At 35.3% G+C, this 23,376-nt stretch overlaps 1 long non-coding RNA gene across 4 annotated transcripts in view; it reads left to right on the plus strand.

Annotated features, from left to right (window-relative positions):
• Nucleotides 1-5,572: 5,572 nt before the first annotated feature.
• Nucleotides 5,573-23,376, plus strand: part of LOC116259970 (uncharacterized) — a 43,306-nt gene continuing 25,502 nt past the window's right edge. For 2 of the 4 annotated variants that reach the window (XR_007574221.1, XR_007574222.1), the window contains exons 1-4: nt 5,573-6,409; nt 6,687-6,902; nt 7,485-7,596; nt 15,029-15,108. This is a non-coding gene — a long non-coding RNA (uncharacterized LOC116259970). The remainder of the gene's footprint in view (nt 6,410-6,686; nt 6,903-7,484; nt 7,597-15,028; nt 15,109-23,376) is intronic. The other 2 variants (XR_007574220.1, XR_007574219.1) reach the window with 2 other exon arrangements.

Genomic DNA, 23,376 nt, shown 5'->3' on the forward strand with positions numbered 1-23,376 from the left:
TATCCTTTCTCAACTTCATTGAGCTTTTCCTCATTGCTCATATTGAAGGTTTCAAAATTCCTTTCAGGTAAATAAAGATATATCTTGATGTAGACATGGCACAGTGATGAAGCCAAAGTAGAAATTCTTAGAGGTTCCTAACAAAAGAAAAGCTCTCGATCATAAATTGGTATACTGCTCAAGAGATTACCTCTGTGCATGAATTAAAACTTTCTAAAATCAAAATTTTGATGGAAACAAAAAAAATTGAGAAATGTTACTGGAAAGTGAGTTACAAAATATTGAAAATCACCAATTTTGAGAAAACTCACTCATTAGTCGGACTTGAACTTATATATATACACACACATACATACATTTTCTCAAGGTGAGCTACCTTAACACAAAAACTCTCTGCCTCAAGGCAGAGGGTTTTTTCTGAAAAATCCTCCACCTCGAAGAGAAAGTTTCAAATAAACTCTTTCAACCCTTTGCCTTGAGGCACATGTTAGAGGAAACCTTTTGCCTTGAGGTAGAGGATTTTCTCTAAACTGTGAAACCATCCGCCTGAGAGCGTTTCAGAGTAAACTCTCTGCCTCAAGGTAGAGGGTTATCTTTGGTTTCTGAAACCCTCCATCTCGAAGCAGAGGGTCGAAAAAAGGGATTCACCCATCAATATGAGGATTGATAATTTTGAGCGCCTTTACCTGAGGTAACTAATCCAAGGGCTATGCTTATTCTTGATGCATTTTGTTTTTGCTTAAACATTTTTTCATTCTAAATGTAGTGTGGTGTTTGGAGAAAATGTTGAAAGATTTGATGTTTCAAATTTTTGAGAAAGTTTTGAAAAATCGTTTGAGAGTATAAACCATTTTTGATTTGGGAGATTTTCAGTTGGGAAATCTTTACAAATATCATTCAGAAACCTTTAGAAGATAATGTGAGTATTTTGAAGATCACTTTTTGAAGTCGATTTAGTGTACTAGTAAGAACTTAAGTAGGTTAGATTTTGCTCTAATTTGGTTACTATCTAGCTAGAACTCCACCTCATCGTGCTTAAGTTCTTTTAGAGAGGTGCTTATGATCATTTGTAAATTCCACAATTGAATTAGAATATATGAATGCATTGACTCTATATGATTGAAAGCAAATTATTTATTCTTACCATATCATTCATCTAAGGGTATCATACACATTTAGATTTATTTGCACACTCATCCTAGATATTCTCATGAAGAGGAAAAAAAAGTTGAAAGTGAAATGGGGTTGTAGACCATCAAATATGATTGCAACATTGGGTCATTACTTGAGTTTTGGACTAGGTAAAGTCCATAAATGAAAATTTAAAATCTTAGATCTTGGGAAAGGAATATTCGAAAGAATGAAAAAAGAAATGAAAAGATTTTAATCCAAGAGGAATAGGGAGAGAGAAAAGAAGATTTTAAAGAAAGAGAGAAGAAGATGAAGATTATAGGGAGAGAAATATTGCAATATAGAGAGAAATAGAGAAATATATATACATATACATACTTATATATATATATATATATATATATATATATATATATATATATATATATATATATGTATTCGAAAGTTCGCAAAAGAAGATATTGATTTGAAGAGAGAGATAAAAGATTATAAAGAGAGAATAGTGCAATGCACATATTTGCTCATATATATATATATGTATATAAAAATTTATAAAGGAAGACATTGAATCATAGAGAGATGAGGATAAAGTGAGAGATTCATATGCATATATACGTATATAACATGTATATACGCATACGCATTTTATGAAAATTAAAATCTAAAGGTAATTAAAGCATGTCTAATTTCAATTTTTCTTGTAGGCCAGAGAGAAACTTGGACTCATGCAAGAACCTAAGATAAGTCTTCAAGGCCTCATTGAAGAGAGCTCTTATTTTCAAAATTCCTTTGAAATCATGATTCCAAATTATTTTTATATGTGAGCATAAAACAATAATCATTTCATCTATTATAAGAAAATCTATTCCTCCTACCATTGGGTATAAAAGAAAACCAAGTAGTTGAAATGGAGAACAACGTAAGAAATCTCTCATTGGGATCCCTAATAGGGTAATTAAGAGAAAAGTTAGTTGTAAGAATATCATTGAAAATGCATTTTAACATGTACACATTCGTAAAAGGTTTTTCTAGGTTGAAAAAATCCCAACCTCAAAATCAACATAATAATAAAGAAATCCCGATCCAAGTACTCATTCTCCCCCTCATTCATATATAAAAAAAATCAATCAACTATGCATGAACTTCTCAAAACAAAGCAACATTCAAGAGAAGAGAGAAATATGTTTCAATCTAGAATGAACCTTATTGCACATTCTTATGCTTTCGATGCACTCAAGAATAGCTCTTGGATATGAAGAAGAATTTGAATGTTATCTTGTATGACCATGGGGAGATGAAGAAGGGAGAAAGAAAGAAAAAGATTGGATTGGAATATTGATTACATATCTCTAATAAGAATGATTTAGAAAATAAATCTCCTACTTCGGATGATCCTAAGCTTCCTCGAATGGGGCTCCAAGGTGATAAAGATGTCACTCCGAGAAGCCTCCTCATGCTTCCTAGGAAAGTGGAAGTTGGAGAATTGCTCCCAAGTTGGAGAAGAGGAGAAGAGAAGAAAGAAGAAGAGAAATGAAGAGAGAACTAGGGGAAAACTCTAGGTCTTCAAATGAGAAAACACTAGAGATTCCCCAAGGGTTAGCTCTTGCCCAATAGAGAAGATTGTGAGGGTATTTATAAAGAGTTTAGAGTCAAAACTCAAAATTTAAATTTTTTTGAACTTAAATACATTTTCATGCAAATTTAAACATTTTGAATCATTTTATTTTTTTAAAATAGGTTTTCACCAAGTGGAATTGGCCCTTAATCCTGTAAACACCCCTTTTGGGGTGTGGACAGGCTAATGCCCACCATCTGACCAAAACCGCCCCAAGGGAGGTGGTTTTTTACTCAAAAGGGGCCTACGCAGTGCGCACGCCTCCCCCGGTGCACGCTGGTGTGTTGCACTGCCAGGTGATAGCGCCTGGTGCGCGGTGCCTGTGCTAACACATCTAGCATGGTTGTTGTTGCTTGGCCAAGCACCAAGCAGCGTGCTGGGCACACGTGTGAGGGTGAATGCCGCCCATTAGTGGTTTATTTTGGACCAATAAGAGATGGCTGTCACCTCCCTGGCCTCAAAGGGGTCCACACACATAGGCAAACATAAACATTATTTTTTAAAATCCATATTTTAAAGGGAAAAATAGTCTTTTGTTATAATTAGAGTCATTTTGAGTGATTTGGGCCCATTTTAGATTGGGATTGGTTTGTTTGGGTGCCAATGCATTCTTTGAGGTTTAACGCTCAGATCAAGGATTGGATGGGTAGTTTAGGCGCCAAGCAAATTTATGGCGCAAAATTGAGATGCAAAACAAGGGAAGGTCTGTCCATGAGCGCATGCACTCGATGGTATCCAAATTTGTTATTTTTGCATCGACTTTGGATTTTGAGTTGAAATTCTTGATTTGGATCCAAACTTTGGTTTGAATATAATTTGAATCCGATAGCAACTTTATGGGTCCTATTTCCTAGTTTGGGCTTACCTTCGCTCGTGGGGTTAAGTCACGGGCCTTGGCTATGTATTTTAGATCTAGGACTTGGATTTAGATCCAAATCTTGGTCTAAAGTTGGATTTTTGGATTTAATTTTGCATTTGGACTTAGATATAGGCCTAGGGATCCGTTTTGGATCAACTGGTCATGAATTGGATTTTGATATAGATACAGAAGTCTGTTTTGAGTTCAGCTTGGGTTGGAGTTCAAAATTAGATCCTAATCATTGTAAAAATGGTTGAAATAATTGAGAATCTTGTTTGGTAAAATGAAATACAGTCATCTGGAAAAATTTGGGGTGATAATAGTTATGCATTGGTTACTCTTCATTTGTAGGCCAGTGAAAAGTTTTATTTAGAATTGAACAAATGGCAGCCCATTGGTACCAAAGCACATTACTTGAGTTCATTTATGGGGATGACGGCATGAGATCCAGAGATGACACAACTACACTATTTTGGTTGGAAAATATTGCCAGATTCTTACTAAGACAATGTTTGGCAGCATGTTAAGGTAAAATAAGAGTTCAATTATTTGAAAATGTACTCAAATTTTAGATGTTACTAACATAGCACTATTGTACAGATCATTTGTTGGATGTAGACAAGTATGACACTGAAGTACGTAGTACATGATCGATCAATTGCTAAAACCTTGGGTGATAAAGACTTACTTAAAAATGTAGAGAAATGGGATATCTAAGATATGAAAAATATATAAAAATTACAAAAACATTGATAGAACATTTAAGCCATTGTCCAAGTGACATTCCTGCAAATCAATGGGCGACCTTAATGTGCCATTTTGATCCTCATAGTTCAAAGGTTGGCACATGCTATATTGAATTTTTTAAAAAATAATTGTGTATATGTTGTAAATCTAGTGATTGTCATTGCAGGCACGGAGTGTGATAATTACTATCAGTCGTTCAAAGCAAAAGTTCCCTCATACAATGGGGACAATGAGTTTTGCTTGTTTTTGTGTTGGAAAAGTGAGTAATGGACAATGAAGTTATCTTTCTAAAGTTTTTAAATTTATTATCATCTAGTTTAATAAAAATCTTCTTGCATTTAGTCATTTATCGTAGTAAATGAATTAGTGTTACGTTTTTGTTGTACAGGTGAAAGAGGGTGAGAGTGAACCGTCATAGGCTGACATTTTTGTGATGACTCATACAAGCAAGAAACAAGATTATCATAATGCAGAAACGAGTAAATACTTGTAAGTTCTTGAAATTGTTGTTTGTGTTGTTTGTTAATTCCAAACTAATGCATACACATGCAAACACCATTTTTATAGGGTAGGATTGTGGAAAAAATTTCAGCATTTCCAATGGGTTCAGGGATGATGCCTCTCAAGATAATACTCTTATCAAAAAGTTTGAGAAATGAAAATGATGGTCATGTACAAATAGATGACTTAAGGGATTCATTCATCAGATTTTGTTTGGTCCAGCTCCAACATGATCTGAACTAGTTAAAAAAAAATGCAATGTTAACTGCAGAAGTAATGCATTAAAGCAAACGTTGACATCAATAGACTCTCAACTCGATAAAATGAATAATTTGGCTGGTCAAGTTGGAAGAATGAATGAGTTGCATGCTCGGTTTATTTCATGGATAGACATGTCCAGCAACCTCCTTTGGTGGTGACATGTAACGTGGTATTTATGTTTTGTAATTTACATATGTCATGTTTTCTAATGTTCTTTTAATATTAATTAAATTATTTATCTTTTTTGTCCTGGCAGTTGCATCATCAACACAATGGCTTTGAAGCACCAAGATACATGGTGCATCAAGTTTCATTTTTTTTTCATATGTTGCAAATCATGAAGGAAATTTTTTTTGATACACAAGTATAAATAGATGAATGATAAACTTTCATAGCAGTTTTCATTAATCTTTCATATTAATACTTTTGTTTCTTTGGATGAACATGTACAGAAATAGTTTAACTCATATTCTTTTGAACTCATGCGAACTCTTGAAGCACTTATGACTGAATGGATAGTAGTTTGTGTTGTTTGTGAATCTGTTGTTATAACTAAAAGAACTTCAAAACCTTAAATGCTCTCTTCACTTTGGCTATGACCACATGCACATGAAGCAAGTGTCCCTTATGCTAGAGGTATTTGATGATTTTTAAGAATTTGTGTTTCAATTTCTACTCTCTTTTTTTTAGTGACAGTACCATATTGCTACCTCTACACATTTGGTAAAGTTAAATCTTCTTCCAACCTTCAGTTGAAATGGTTTATAGTTCAATATTTTCGTTGTGTATGCTTATTGCCAGAACATCAAAGGTAAGAGCAGACTTCTTTGGTGAACCAAAAAAGTGGTGTCTGTTTTGCACTAGGTACTGAGTTAAACTATACAATCTAAGATCAACGTACACAAGGAGTTCATTGCTGCTTTTCAGAATAATCTGTTTTGGTTTAAGCTTGTTGGTATTTGTGTTGATTAACATGGAAAATTTATTGGTCTGGCTCTAGACGAGAATTGGAAGAATGAATTCCGCTAACATCATGTCTTGAAACACATTCTTAGATTATGCCCTAGATTTTTTGGGTTATGCAGACCCCTACAGATTTGACTTATCTTTGTTTTTTGGGTTATGCAGACCCCTACAGATTATGCCCTAAAATTTTTTATTTTTAAACTTGCCATTCTAGTTGCTGTACCTAGAACTGGAAGTGGGAAGTAGAAGAAGAATCAGAATTGAAGTTAGGTGCTATGTGGATCCTGGTATAGCTAGGGTTTTGCATACATTATGCTGATGGAGGCCAGGTAAGAATATGCATTTACCTGCATAGCCAGATCTGCAAACAATATGTAGATGGAGCACATATTTTTATGTAGATGAATTTATCTAGACATGATGTTGATCTAAAGAAACTTAATGCTGAATGTATTTCTGTTACTAATAATTTACATTTTTCCAAAAGAAAAAATTGCAGCAGATTTCAGTATTGTAAGTATTCTTGCAATTATTGTGATGCCAAACCAAGATTATTGAATACCTTAAAGTTGCTGAATGAATTTCTATTCTTGATGGTTATATCAGGCAAAATATACTTTGAGTTCGGCATTGGCACTATTTAAGCATACCAACTCAATGCTATGTATCATGACCTTGGCAACTGTCCACAAGCAGTTTGCTTATGTAAGTGTCTGGTCTAAGATCATTTTCACATGTAGCAAAGAACTACATCATGGAGCTTTCATTTGGAGGAGAGCTCAGGAGAATGAGGTGGATAAAGCAATCCTCGTGATACCCAAGGTAAGTCAAGTCTGTTGAGCTTGAGAATGGAAAGCTCTGATTTATTTTAAACTTAGATAAATGGCTTTGAACGTCCCAAGGAGTTGGTCCTTACAATGTTTTAATTGCATCTGTTAGCCGATATTGTTATTGATAAATTTTGTCATTGGCATAGCCATGAGATATTTTCTCTCCCTTGGAGAAAGTTTGTAGAATCTTAGAGGTGCTGAAGGTAACATGTGAACTATACAAACCATGGCTTCTACTGAACAAGGGAATCTCTGGAGACATGATCACCCTTCTGAAGGAATGTTCCTCAAAGTGGAATCAGTCTGGACTGAAAGAAGCAGTTACTACAATTTGGTGTCCCAGTTTTGAAGATGAAGAGAATAAAAAAGTGTTGTTGGAATCCATTGAATCTCTTCACTATGTAGATCTTGTTTTTGTTCAAAATTCTATGTTCAGAAAGCCACATCATCGATGTCATCTTTCTTTGCTGCCATTGAATTGTTTACATGGTAGTCATACAAACCAATTGCTACTTAAAATTTTGGATTACATGTCATGCACAAGCTTTAGTCATTGTGGTTTCTTCTTGTTCAGGTATGAAATCGGCTTTATGAAATGGGCAGCAATTATTTTTGAAGATAGTGAACTTGTGGGCGAATTTGATCTTACCTAAAATGTCCTCAGTTGCCTCAAATTCGTCTTGGCAGTAAGTGTTGAATTATAACAAAATTCCAACATCACTTTCATTGGTTTGTCTTTCATTATCCTCTACAACATCTGCTTCAAAGAGCTGCAGAAGTTATCTTTCAAGCTACTGTCTTGGCAGTGTCAGTGACTGCTCAACACCTTTCTATCTCTATTTTCCCCGATCCTATCACATATTCATTTCTTGGTTTCTTTATACTAGGGTATCATTTTTTGTTCATCCACATTTTTTTGTGTTACCTTGCTTCTACAAATTTTCATGCTTCTGAGGTTTCGATTTAACCTTTTAAGTGCCTTGTGAGGCAATTTATGCTTTCATCTTAGTTTTAGGGTTCAAGAAGTCACTACAACAAAATAGCATAGCTTTGGCATTAAGATATGGTCAGCTCTAGTATGCACCAATTCAACAAGGTTGTTGTGGGAGTGCCTAGTCCTACAGGTGAGGGGTGCCTATTAGCCCTTTGCCATAGCCTTCAAAAGCACCATAGCTTGAGCGGATTGGTGCTTTTTGATCGTTTGGTCCAGTGTAACATCTCTAGTGTTTAATGGCCTAGCACCTCAAGCCTCTACAACAATTGTTAAGGTTGTGTAGTGCCAATGCCAAGAGCTTTGGTGCTCCATTGTTGAGTGTCAGAGAACAATGAAATTTTTCTGTGCAAAACCAAGTGAAAGCCATTTCACGTGACCCCTGAAGCTCTCATGTCTGCCTAGTGAAGCCTAATCCTTTCAATGTCTTGGCCCCTCAACCCTCTGGTCTCTCTAATGACCTGACCCCATTGGTCATTTTCTCTTTCACTCTCTCCTATTTTTCTTATTGTTTTTGGTTCGGGATCTTTTATGTATGCCATTTAATTTGGATTTCGTGTGTATTTTGGAAGTTGGGTGTTTGTATAACTCATTCTAGCTAGTTTATTTTGGATGATCATGTTTTTCTGCTTGGGAGTTATTTATTTAATGGGAGAGCATACAAATTTGTCAATGCAAGTTCTCAGTTGATGGGGAAAGAGATAAAGAATTAGGGTTAGCATACCCCAACACATAGAATGCATTGATTCGTTCATTGTTGATCCAAAGTAACAAGAAGAATTTCTTCCCTTTTTGTTTTCTATTCTTTTATTCTCTACTAATACGGTGATGATATGACAACATTTATTCACCTTGGCTTTTTATATTTCAATAGTTAGTGTATAAATAGGATCTTTTGGGGACCAAAAATGTTGTCTGTTGTAAATGTAACACCCCAGAAATTTAGTCACATACTGAAGATTGTAAGGGATTTTTAAGGGCTTATAAATGGAGGTCATTAATGAGATGATTGTCCTAGTTTCTAGCCTTTTTTGGGTTGGAACTGAAACTGCTAGGGGGCGGGTTGGGATCCGCCGAACCAGGGGCCCGAGCCCAGTAGTGGGTTGGGGTGTCACAGTGGTATCAGAGCAGTTTCAACACTCGAACCTAGGGTCCCACATGCACGGACGCATGTGCCTTAAGGGGGTGGATTGTAACACCCCAGAAATTTAGTCCTGTATTGAAGATAGTGAGGGATCTTTAAGGCCTTATAAATGGAGGTCATTAATGAGATGATTGTTTTGGTTCCTAACCTTTTTAGGGTTGGAACCGAAACTGCTAGGAGGCAGGTTGGGATTCACCGAACCAGGAGTGAGTCGGGTTGTTATAGTAAAAGCTTCACATTTTGTAGGCTCTTTTTTTTTTTTGAGAAAGATGTAAAGACAACCAATTTGTAGGTTTTTTATCATGCTGACCACATTCCAAAACATTTATTATTCTGAAATCCAAACTACATTGTGTATAAAAGTGCCCTTTTGTTTAAATCTTATGTTTTCATGCCATACTTTGTGTTTTCTTTTGTGTGTTTATCCACATTCATGTCATCTGCTCTACGTTTGTAATGCTTGAGTGCTGAGCAAATGGTTTACTCAAACAAAGATTCCCATTTTTTTCCTTTTGTTCAATAACATGTTTTTCTTTTCCCTCTGCTCTCACTTTCATCCAAGATTTTGGAGCATTTTCTTACTTCTGGTTTGTGAATTTTAGCATTGATCATCTAGCTTAAATTAGTGCCATCCACAGTTGCCACAACTAAGGATTTATTACTTCCTAATGTTGAAATGATAAAATTTTTGTAAAATTGCTTTCCTTTGTGGTATTTGAAATTTCAAATGCAATAAATGATTCTAGGACAGCTGGCCTATACTCTAGCCTGCTGAATTTTGGTTTTAAAGAAAGTTCTCACTTGGTTGATTATCTAGGAAAAGGAGATTACCTGATCCTTTTTGCAAGGAAATTCTATTGGCAGTAGAAGGCAGTTGTAGTAGTGATGGAAGCAAGGGACCTTAGTTGGTTAGTTGGTGATTATGCTTGCAACTACTTTAGTCATGGTAATGTTTTGAAAATAGGTATAGATAATTTTATAAATGCATGAAATTGTGGTTGGGCTTTAGATGTTTGAGAATGAAGAGTTGTGAAGTGTGTACGTTCCTCTTACTAATTGGAGTATAAAGAAAAAATATACATTTCAAAACATTATGATGTTTGTGAAAAAATGACACAATCTAGCAAAGGCCTAGATATCCGCTATGTGCACAATTTCAGGAGGAAGTTGGAAGCATATGTGTTATATAAGGAGGGTGGTCACCTCCCTCTTTGTTGTTGTAGAATGAGATTTGTGTAAACATAATAATAGGATGTTGATTCAAATGGTGTTGAATGAAATAAAAAAAAATGTGTGGAGACTCTCTGACTTCTTTTGTCCAATGAAAATTCATGATTTCTTACTTAAATGCATGACATATATATAAAGAAAAGTTATGAAGGATGTTCATTAAACAAGTGAGCAAAGGTGACATTTCTAGACACATTTCAATGTTTTTCTTACTTAAATGCATGACATATATATGAATCCACTCTTCAGAATCATATTGGTTGATTTTCTCTATTATTATCTGATAATAGCTAGCAGGGAAATAACTAATTTCCAAGGGAAGCCTCTCCCATCTCGCGAGGTCTTACGAGGTCAGTTATGGGACAATACTCATACAAGGGAAGAAAAGCCAACCAAAGGTCTCTTACCCTTCTTTCCTCAATAGCTTCAACCTCTGGTGGAATGTGTAGATAACCATTGTCCATCTTCAAGAACCCACCTCAAGGCAAGACATCTTCATATCACTTATGCCATAGTTATTAGCTAAAAAGGTTTGTTACACTATGGCTGTTTTGATATCAATTCTCCACTTTTACAGCCACTATAGTTACAAATATAATGTAGGATTTAGCTACTCAGACTGCATCAAGACTTTTTAGAAGAAAGGGAAAAGGGTTTGAAACCTGCTGCATGAGGACAAAATTATCTTGAAAAAATATCATGTGGGTCTATAAAAAATATAACACCACAAAGTACGAAGCTACTAATATATGCTTAACACTTAATTGCATTTATATAGTTTAATTTAATCCAAGTGATAAATGAGAAGCTTCATCAGTACTCTTGTATGTAAGATTGCTAAGAGGGTAATTGCTTTTCTGCAGCCCTGATTTACCTTTAGTTTCAAACATGTCCATTGTATGACAAGTTGCGCTATGGCGAGGCAGGAAGCTTCACGGTTAAGTGTTGTTGCTCGTAACTACTTATTGCTGCTGATGCAATGGGTGAACATTTGTACATGTTTCCATTTTTACTAACTCTTTGATAGTGAGCATCATACACAAAGTAGTTGTCCTAATTTTACCATTCACATAATTTGTGAGAAGGACAAGGAAGCCGATGTGTGGATGGTGGCAGTTTTATGGCTCAGTGCATCTCCAGTACGGTGTCTTCTTTTGAAGCCATTATGACCTCCATGACTTGCAGCTTCTACAGAATTAACAGCTTATCAGCTGACACCACCACTTTGTATTTTAGGCTCAAACCATGGCATCTAGTAGCATTGCATTAAAAATCTTGTATCATTTAATGTTTACAGTTTAAGGAGGGTTGTAAAGTTTTACAATCTGTGGAAAATGGAGGTTCGCAAACATTATTTGTAGAAAGAATGTAAAGTCTTACCATGGTTACAAGTGCTATACCAGAAATGCTATTGACTTGTTGCTCTAAATACTAGCACTTTAGGGGATGCCATATAACTTTTTTTTCTGGCACTATTTTTAGCACAAGAACTATGCTGCCATAGAAAAAAGCAGTGGTGGTTAAATATCTGGTGCTCATGGTGACACTAAGATAGTACAAGAGCCGATGTATACTGGCACACACCAAAGCTGAAAAGCATTTTTATAGAGAGTTAAGCAAAAATTAGTTGGAATTCTCATGTAATTTTGGACCAAAGAATTGTTTAATTCAAATGCAAAGTGGCTTATCTAGCTTTGACGTTTTCAACTTAACACGTTTTTCATGGGGAGTATATTATGTTTGTAAAGAATGTGGATTTATTACTACACCCATGTGGACCTTAATCCAGAGTGTCCTAGATTATAACCATAACATACAAAATTTTGAGGAACTATTGCTTCAAAACTGCATATAAAAATGTACTGCATTATTCTAGTGAATCCCTTTGACTAATGACATCACATGTCCATATTTTTGTTAAAAAGACTTAGGGCCTGTTTGTATGATACCCCAAAACCTAGTTTTGTGGGTGTTTGGATGACATAATACAAGGTTTCTTGCAAACCCTGTTTTCAGAAAATGCTGTTTTGACATGGCGATGGAAAACCAGGACTGCCCAGGTTTTTCATCCAAAACTGAGTATGTGGTAACTAGTGATGATAATTTTAAGAGCAAGAAAGAGATTAATGCATGTGTATATTTTAAAGGCAAAGTTGACAGTTGCTGAACAAGGTGAACAACAAAAATTAAGGTTTGTTTGAGGTTTGATGGTTTGCTTTTTATCTTGCATGCAGGGAATTATTGGAATCTGGTTCATATCTTGTGGGAACACCAGCCTAAAGGATATTAAGTATCTGCATGAATGTTACATTTCTAGTTGGTGATATATTGTGATATGATAAAATACTCTTTGGTGGTATAATTTTAGTAATGTTGATTAAGATGGGCTGAGATGATCAGTTATTCAATTAACTACTAAAATAGGATTGCTTTTTCTTTATCCACCTGAGGTTTCTAACACTGTTTAACTAATAGGCACACATACAAACACACTAACTCATACTGGAACTGTGTATAACTTTTAGCATGACACAGTGTAAGGGTGCCCAATTTGTTAAGATTGTAGGCACTGAAATTTATATCTTAGAATGTTCTTTTCCTTTTATTTGAATAATATATATATATATATATATATATATATATATATATATATATATATATATATATATATATATATATATATATATATATAACATAACTGTATTTAGTATTCAACTGAACTTGTTTTTTTCTTTTATGACAAAAACCAGATTATGAAATTGAAAAGCTGGCTTTTGCCTTGTCATCCAAACATGCAAACCAGGTTTTGAAAACTCATTAAAAAACCAAGTTTTGTAAAAACCCAGTTTTTGAGGGTGTCATCCAAATGACCCATTAGGAGTTGCTTTGTCTAGATGGCTTAAACTCATTGGAGTTTGCCCATATTTATTCATTAGCATTCTTCAGACTTGTTTTTTAAATATCTTGCTGGAAGCCTGAAGGCGATGTTAAACCATTTCTCTAGAATTGTACCTTGAAAGATTAGTACACCTATTGTCTTTAACATCAGACATTTTTGCTCTACTTTTTCAACATTAAGAAAACAATTATCAAACACTTTAAGAGGTGGTCATTGTCTATTTGTTACCTCATAACCATGCAGACATAGAAACAAAAGGCAGATGGTATAATTCTTGTTCTTGCTCTACTACTTCACCATTAAGAAAACAATTATCAAACACTTTAAGAGGTTGTCATTGTCTATTTGTTACCTCATAACCATGCATACATAGAAGCAAAAGCAGATGGTTACTCTTTTAATGTTAGTTTATGCCCCTAGAGACGGCACAAATGAGAAGCTAGACATGACTCATGAGATTTCTTCTGCAACATTAATTTGATAGTTTGGAATAGTACACTTTATTTCATGCCAATATTCATGGCCATGCATTTTAAAGCTAAGACATATAAAAATCTTGCTTATATTACATGTTATTTTAGAAATTGATTTTTTATATAACTGTCTCTTGCAGTAAATGGATCTTCATATGTACTAGTTCAAAGTTGCTTCTCTCTTGTGAGCTAGTACTCATGCCTAAATCTATTAACGTTAGTAGATGTCAGATATTGAAAGAACCTAATGTGACACACTGACTAGTAGAACTCTACTTTGTCTTTCGGTAGAAAGTAGGAAAATTCACTAGTCACCTAGCGAAGTGTGTAATGCAAAAGTGTGCATCTTCGCTGGTTCTTTTCAAGTTTATATGATGCCCACAAGTTTGGCTGGTGTGCATTACAAAGTTTTATTTTCTTTTGTGCATGCCTAAGACGGTTGGATGTGTTGTGGGTGACATAGATTATCAAGGCTCTTTAATTTTCATTTACATATTTACTTTGAGGTCCACATAGTTGTTTGCTATTATGTTCTTATTAGGGTTTTCCACTGTTTACATAGTTTTGAAGTATGCTGGTTGGAATTTACATGCTGAATTCTATCTGGTTTAGTAAATTTAAGGCCATTATCAAGAAAGCATGGAGCTGGATGGTATAGCCCATTTGCAATAGCCAAATCTAGTTCTTTGTTGTTTAGTCTCTATTCCTAGACTCGTGTGCCAATCCAAATTTTGTTGATGTATTAATGCAAAACCAGAAAATTCTTAAAAGATTTGCATCAATTGGAGATGAACGAGATCTTTAGAACTGATACTAATCTACAAAATATAGATGAATGATTGATTACATTGTGCAATTTGTGAACAATATGTAGAATATATATTGCCAATTAACTTCAAATTTATTTGAATTTCTTTTTTCATATTCTCAGAAAATTACTGTGCTATTGTAATATTGGATTCTCGTTATCTTGAAATTGGTTAGATACCAAAAATTGTTATTTGTTGTAATTTCTTTTCATTCGGTTGAAGTAGAAGAAAGAGAGAAAGGGATTTGTGGCCGGTAGGTTAAGAAGTGGTGCTCTCCATTATAGTTTTGCTTGTGTTTATACTCGAAATAAAGTTTATTTGAACTCAAAATTGCCTTCCAATTCTATAGCTTTGTGGGACTGTTCTGCCTTCAAAGCCTGAGGATTTGTGGGATTGTTCTGCTTTCAAAACCTTGCTCATGAAATGCATATTTATGAGGACCATTTTTCATATATGTTGTACTAGCAAGATGATAGTTCTGATGTCCAAGTTGATGTTAGTTGGAGGTCTAGTCATAACTTAGTTTTTCTCAAACTTCCAACAATAGATACTTTAACTTTATTAATTGTCAGGAGGAGGAGGTCAAAGGGATCAACTAAAGGGTAGCAGAGGAATGGAGGAGGAGCAATCACAGACATGGAAGGGAAGAAAGGTAGCTTCCTTTTTCTTTTCCTACCACCACTCTCCTCTTTCCTATCTTCTCCATTGTCGAACTATTACCTCACTTCGTCATTCCCCGATTTCCTCCAACATGCATAGCATCATCTAGTTGTAAAGATGCTTCTTGTTGCTGTCATAGTATTTTAGAAGAGGAAAATAATAATTTTTTTTTCTGGAGTTGCCATCACCATATTCATATGACACTACCTCTACCTGTTGAAATAACCTTGAAGAGGAGGCTCACTTATAATGCTTATTATCTATACATTGTCCTCTTATAACTAAATAACTAAATGCATAGAATGAACAATATTTTGGTAAATGTAATCTCATCATTGAAGAGCCCTTTTCTGCTCATTTTACCATTCCTTTTTTGCAAATAGATTGCATGATTTTGTTGCCTACTTTTAATTAAGATGCAGATTCCAAGTTTGGTTATTGTTGATGATTTGGTCTGTGAATATTAGTGAAATACTATTTTCTCTTTACCATGTTCATGTTTGATTTTGTTGTCTAACAAGCAAGAGAAAGACTGAATTTGTGGGTTGTTGAAGTCCAACATTAATATTTAAATGTCAGAATTTCAATTGTTTTATCATCAAATAAGTCTTTTATAATTCTAAAATTAAAAGTCTAGATTGTTAAACACAAATACTATGCTTTTTTCCCTCAGATTTGATCTGAGAGGTTTCCGAATCTGTGATAAGAATGTATGACCTTTTGATGGTCATTATTACATAATGTTGGATTTATCTCTCTTCCTCCCATGCTACAGAGTAATGTAGTTGGCATGGTAGTTGTCTGCAAGGTGAGTCTCTTAGTTCCTATCCCTTCCTCTCTCCCACCCTCTCTCAAAGTTGCTTTCTATCATTGGCGTTCAGATTAATAAGCACAAGAGCAAGCTGTCTATAATAAATGGAGATCAAAATCTATGGAGGAAGGCTGAGCAAATTTTTAGTTGACCTATAAGTGAGTTCACTTTCACTTATTTAGGGCTGCCTATGCAACTCTTATAGATCATAAAAGTGGCCTCTAACCCCATTTTAGATAAGATTCAAAAGAAGCTCTGATCATGGACGGGTACTTATTTATCCTTTCCTAGGAGTACTACTTAATCATGTGCTAGCCATGGTTCTATCTTTTTGTATGTCGGTCTACATGCTGCCCACAAGCATAGACAAGAATAATAATGATATTGTGAGGAGATTTCTATGGTCTGGTACCCTCAACGAAGACAAACACCATCTTGTTCGGTGGAGGAGGCCTATCGATTCCAGCCTTACAGCTGGTTAACGCTAGTCGTTTGTTCTAATAGCATTTGGGTGCTGGTACTTGTTAATCCTACCAGCCATCATAAAAGATGGAATCAAGGCAATCACATGGCAAATTAGACTCTCAATCAATCACATACAAGTTGATCCCTTACCATGGTTGCAATTTCTTCTGCACCTTATGAATGACTTAGAATCCACATTGCCTTAGTGATGGGTCCAAGCTGCAATGGAAATCCATGATATTGAAAGAGAGGTCGCTTACTAACTGTTGAAGAGCCAACTAGAAACAAAATGTGAGCTCCTCATTCTCAATAATGACGAAAGTCTTTGTTTTGCTATTGATTGGCTATAGGCACAACAAATAGAAAACCATGAACATTTGCTATTGAGTCATGCTACCACAATGCAAATTGTCATCCACATACTGCAACATGTATCATGTAGAATCATGGAGCTCCATTAGTTGAAGATGAGATGCAACAGATGCCCTTTTTAGAAGTATGAATAACCTTTCTGCAAACAATGTTGAACAAAAAAAGGGTGTTAACACCCCAAATTTTTTTCACCCTAATCGATTGAAGCAATGTCAAAATTTTACAAAAGAATTGTGAAAAATTGCAATTTCAAAGTCAATTTCGAATCTAAACACAATTTAGATTCAAATCATGAATTTGATTCATGACACGAATCTCAATGCAGATTACGAGTCCAAACTATGTCCAAATTAGGATTTGAAATTTAAATCCAATTACAAATGTCATTTGAAATTCAAATCCAATTATAAATGTCATTTGAAATCCAAATCCGATTGCAAAATTCAAATTTCGATTTAAATATGAGAATTGGATCTAATCCGGTCTAGAATGATATGTGGGACCCACATGTGGGCCCCACCTAACTCGTGTGGTCAGAAGCCCACCCTTTTCCAAAAATATCTTTCCTCAATTAAATAAAAAAATCATTTTCAAAATTAAAAGAATAAGGGTTGAGAGGAAAAGAGAGACATTAATCTCTCTCCCTCTCTTAGATTCGAAGGCATTCTTAACAACATATGAAGGAAAACACAACCAAACTAGCAGCCACCATGCGGCCAATCCCACTTTTTCCTTTGACTGTCTTCTTCCCTTCTCCCTCATTAGGTGAACCAACAAAAGGAAGTTTATGCCTCTGGATTTGGGTGTGGAAGGGATATTGCGAAGTGTAAGCATGACTTGTTCCACAGTCCAGTTGGGGCAAAGTTAAGCTGCATGAAACTGATAAAAGTATTAAAATCATTTCTCGATGGTAGAACACAGGAAGATGACAAGACTATAATCCGAGAAAAATAGAAAAACTGTTGAAGTTTCACAAAGGAGGGTCTGATTTGTAGCATGAATCTGGAAGAAACTGCCTTAGCAGACTGGAGGAAAGCATCTGAACATTCCTTTATAATTCATGAGAGCAAACAGTCTAGTTGTTGAACAGATACCCTAACCAGGTTATCTCGGTGGTTAGTGATTTCGTTGTTCCCCCCTAAAACAAAGTGCAAAAGAAGAAGATATGAGAGAGAACCCAACTTTAAATCCTAACAAAAGAATACTCCATTGCTCTTCCCACATTCAAAAAGATAGATGCCTATATTTTTTGAACCGAATTTGACAGAAAGACATAAAAAGGCCAACATCAAGCTCATTAAACAAATGTGTGTGTGTGTACTAGTATGGTAGCATTTAGAAAAATAGGTGTTTTCACCATGTTTGGAGGTAGTGAGTAGTTAAAGTCTGTTTCCTAAATGATCATGTTCATCAACATCCATATCCAGTACCACCATGTCACTACCATGTTGGATCTTGGAGCTGGAGGGGCCTCTTTAGGTTCAAACATTATATGAAGACTGATAAAACAACATTGAAATATGGAAAGAGCCTGTAGAGGGTTCGCTTGTTAGGATTTGGATTTTTTCTCATGTCTTCTTCTCCCTACATCTTTTTTTTAGGAAATAGAACATCAATGCCCCAACTTCAAACATTGTAGCTCCAAACTTGGTGGGGATGAATATGGATATTAATAAACATAGACCCAGTTATTACTAGCTTGAAAAGGCCTCCTTCAATCTTCCCAAGGTTTGGCACATGGAATCTTTAATTTGAAAAGGGACAAACTTCAAGGATGGTCTCCTTAATTTCAGGACAAATCAGTGAATGGACAGGGAATTCAACAATTAAGTGACAGATAAATATTTGTCACTTCAACCAAGGGCAAAGTGAGGCCATAACCTGATCTTGAACTACTTTATAGAAACCACCATTAATTCATGTCGAACCAGCCCAAGTCACTAATGACCTCCATAGTAAGATGGGCCCTTTCAGTCAGGCAATAACCAAAATAAGAACTGAGCCAACTATTTCCAGGCAATCAAATACAGCCTTAATGTCACTCATCAGCAAAGATTGCCTTAGCTTACCTTTAGACCAGGGTTGCCAAATCCTATAGGATGCTAAGCAAATCACTCAGCCTCTGTAAGGCACTTCCATGCATAAAACATTGTTCACAAATCATATGTCCTGAGATATTTTCATTTCATGTTTCTCTGTAGCCACGAAAAACTTTGAACCAAGAACTTTAAATCAGAAGGTTAGGACTCCATAACGACCAAACACTTGTAACCAATTGATGGCCAAACTTTTGAAATCTGGCCTGATTCATGGATTTCCCATGTGACCTGCTCAAGTGAATGCTCCATGACCTGACTTCTATATTCTTGAGGAATATCATCTCTTCAGTATCTTTGTAGTTTATGGTCCACCTTTATCAAGCTCAAAACAAATCTTACTAGACGAAAGTCTTAAGGTGATCACAACAAAAGAACACTGGCCTAGGGGAAATATGAGAGTGTCATTTCAATAGAGGAAGACCTCAGCTAACAAATGCTAGTTTGTATGTACCTAACCCCAGTGTGTATCTCAAGAAAGAAAACACACAAAGCAAGAAGAAAAGCAAACAAACAAACAAAAGAAAAGGTCATTGGAGAATATAATAAAAGCTGGCATGAATGAGAAATATGAAAGAAAAAAAATTTACCATCAACTGCTTGCCAACATCCCTAGCAGAGGAGCTAGATACTTCTAATCCAAGTCTTTGAGAACAGTGCACATGCTAAGAGCATAAAAAAAATAAAGAAATGGATTGGCTGCCATATGTGTCAGGTTGCAATGCATCTTCAGGTCATTAGATTTGTAGACAAATTATGTAATATGAAGAGGACAAAAAAAAATTGCTTGAAAAACCATAGGTAAAACAACACCAAGATACATCATTTAAATGCAAGGAAATGAATAAGCAAAATAATCACCTCGATGGTGCTGTAAGTAGTAAGAAATACCACCAACAGGAATAAATAACCACCTAAATATTCAGATTCCTTCCATTTCCCAGGAAATTTCAATAGTACCTCCTGCAAAGCAACTGCAATAGGAATAATACACAGGAAAAAATGATAAAATGCTCCTAATCCTTTCTTCACAACCTCTTGGTTTTCATTGGCTGGCAATTTTCCTCAGTATGAAAATACAATGCATACAAAATGTCGGATATATCCATATGTCAAACAGGATACATGATTAATGGCTCATGTTGGCTTCTAGATGAGTCTTCAACTTAAAAATGTCCTTTTTCATGCACTCGTATATTGAATTATAGAAAGAAATGATAAAATGCTCCTAATCTCTTTCTTCACAACTTTTCATGTTTGGTTGAGCTTCACTAGCTAGAAATTTTCCTCAGTATAAAAAGAATATAAACTATAAAATTTGACAAAACACTCAGAAAAGTAGAATTGAAAAATCTCAGTAATAGATTGAATTAAAAAAAGAGAATTGAGCTTGGTTTTCAGAATTTTGGTTCGAGAGAAACAAAAACATGGAATAGCTTAAAAATCTATCAAAAATAACTGAAAGTTCAAAAAATCAATAAATGTTGTGGCCTAATTTTCACACAACAAAACCAAGAATCAAACCCAAATTTAATTTTATTGCACAAGGCATACATTGATAGGCCCCACCGCTAGAATTAAAAAAGAAAAGATAAGTTTGAACAGAGAAAACAAAAGAAAGATAATTGTGATCGTGCTGCTATCTTGAAGACCTCATCTAGGCCCTATATAGGCATACACTTTAGCATACAACTAGTGTCTTCAAGTGTTTGAGGATAGAGCTAGGCATAAACCTTGGCAGCAAGGTAAGATAAGCATGAACAGTGAAAACAGAAAAAAGAGATGATTGTGATGGTGCATGCATGTACCTTGAAGGTCTCACCTGAGCACCATAAAACAGTGTTTGAAGACAGAGCTAGGCATACACCTTGGCAGCAGGGAGCATATAAAGCATTTTGCCCACTAGAACACTATTACGTGATCTTTTATGTGTGTATGTGAATTGTGAAACACACAAATCTTGTCCACCGAGAAGAACAGAACAAAATGAAATTTATGATGATCCAAAAACAGTATTGAAAAGAAGACTAGGTTTCCACCCATGGTTGGACCTTTTAAGAGGTGTAAAACCATTTTTAGGGTTTTCTTGAAATGTTTATAAATTCTAGATTTACCTAGATCCCATGTTGTAATATTTACTTTTTCATTGTCACTCGAGGGAAACCAATAAGTGCCTAGCAATTAATGTTGCCTCAATATTAAACAAGTGGAAACACAAACTAGCTGAACAATATGTGGACATGATAACAAAGAATACTCACCACCTTAAAGACCAGCACCCATATGCTGAAAAGAAGAGATTTTCTGGTTGGAAGGAGAGAAAGAGAGATGAACATGGCAAGTAATGTGAAGAAGCATAAATGCACATCAAAAAAATAATTAAGATGATAAAACTTTCCTACAAAAAAAAAATAATTGAATATGACAAGAGAACAATACTTACCTGAAGAGGGAAATCACTACCATGGAGAAAAAGAGAGAGTGAGAAAGGGAGAGAAAGAGAGGGAGGCCTAAACTTGAGAAGTTTTTTGGCAGTTAACCCTCTACTTAAACCATGTAGACTCTTCACAAACAAAAAATGGAGAAATCACCCAAGAAAATGTTCCCTTTCCCAACAAACCCGATCGCCTAAATTTAATTCCAAACTAAACCAAACTCCACTAATTTCAATCTGCCATAAGAGAAGTTAAGAAAAGGAAGGGAAGTAAAAAAAAAAAGATTTCTTTCCTGCACCTCCTAAACTGAGAAGATGTCCTACCAAACTAATTGGCCATCTCTCTTCCATTCCCCTCAAACCTCCAAAGAAAGCATTTTTGCTTGAAGTAGAAAACACATGGTTGCTTCTCACCAAGGATCCCTTCAAGCATCAGGTGTTGTCATTGATTTAAATGAATGTTATAATTTAATACTCTAATAAGAAGATCCTACTTTGGTGAGACAGCAAGGACTAATTGTGGAGAAAATAGTTCGATGCAACAATAACACTAGGGGGGATGAATTTTGTTTGAGAACTTTGCTTACACTTTTTCAAGAGCAAAAGCTAAGCAATATGTCAATTTGATCACAACTTTATTTACCAGAATCTCTAAGAATTTCAACTTGAGCTTTGTGAGTGCACATGTTTGTGTGTAGGAGATATATTCTCTTTTACCCAAAATATTCATGAGTGTTAAGATCTACCTCAAGGCAATGATATCAAGCTTCTTGAAGGGACATCTTTACATCTATAGGACATGAACATAGAGGAGTAATTCTCAGCCTCATAGAAAAGCACAAAAAAAGAGTAAACATTGACTTGGAATCTCGCATGTGTAAAAGATTTTTGCAATTGATACTTGAGATTTTGGCCTCCATAACTTTATAATTCTTGACAAGTATCCTTTTTTTCCTTCTTCTTTTTGCACTTATGAGGTTTGCTTGAAGGAAAGACCATTCGATCACCTTCAGCTTAGTGACAGTAGAGAAATTCCCCCCCTCTTGATGCATTTTTTTTTAGCACTTTTGAGGTTTTCTTGGAGAAAGCTCATTCCATCACCTTCAGATTAGTGACAATAGAGAAATTCCCCAAAGAGGAAGCTCATTCCATCTCCTTCAGCTCAAGGATAGTATAGAAATCCTCCCTCTTGGTGCCCCCATATGTTTTTTTTTTTTAGTAAGCACTTTGAGGTTTGCGTAGAGGAAACTCATTCTATCACCTTCAGCTTAGTAACAGTAGAGAAATTCACCCATGTGGAAACCCATTCCATCACCTTGAGATCAGTGATAGTACAGAAATCCCCCCCTCCCACTGGGTGCTCCCTTCCCTTTTTTCTTTTTCTTTTTAGCACTTTTGAGGTAGGTCTAAAGGAACCTCATTCTATCATCTTCAGCTCAATGACAGTAGAGAAAACCGCTAGTCCCTCCCTTTCTAGGTGCTTTTATTTTTTTGATATCCTCTCAGAATCTTATAGAATATGAGGGTTTCTTCTCATATTATTCCATTGTTGAACCCTTTCATATGCCTGATTGTCAAAGTCAATGTAATATCCTTTCTCAACTTCATTGAGCTTTTCCTCATTGCTCATATTGAAGGTTTCAAAATTCCTTTCAGGTAAATAAAGATATATCTTGATGTAGACATGGCACAGTGATGAAGCCAAAGTAGAAATTCTTAGAGGTTCCTAACAAAAGAAAAGCTCTCGATCATAAATTGGTATACTGCTCAAGAGATTACCTCTGTGCATGAATTAAAACTTTCTAAAATCAAAATTTTGATGGAAACAAAAAAAATTGAGAAATGTTACTGGAAAGTGAGTTACAAAATATTGAAAATCACCAATTTTGAGAAAACTCACTCATTAGTCGGACTTGAACTTATATATATACACACACATACATACATTTTCTCAAGGTGAGCTACCTTAACACAAAAACTCTCTGCCTCAAGGCAGAGGGTTTTTTCTGAAAAATCCTCCACCTCGAAGAGAAAGTTTCAAATAAACTCTTTCAACCCTTTGCCTTGAGGCACATGTTAGAG

This window comes from Nymphaea colorata, chromosome 9, assembly GCF_008831285.2.
Source record: "Nymphaea colorata isolate Beijing-Zhang1983 chromosome 9, ASM883128v2, whole genome shotgun sequence".
NCBI lineage: Eukaryota > Viridiplantae > Streptophyta > Magnoliopsida > Nymphaeales > Nymphaeaceae > Nymphaea > Nymphaea colorata.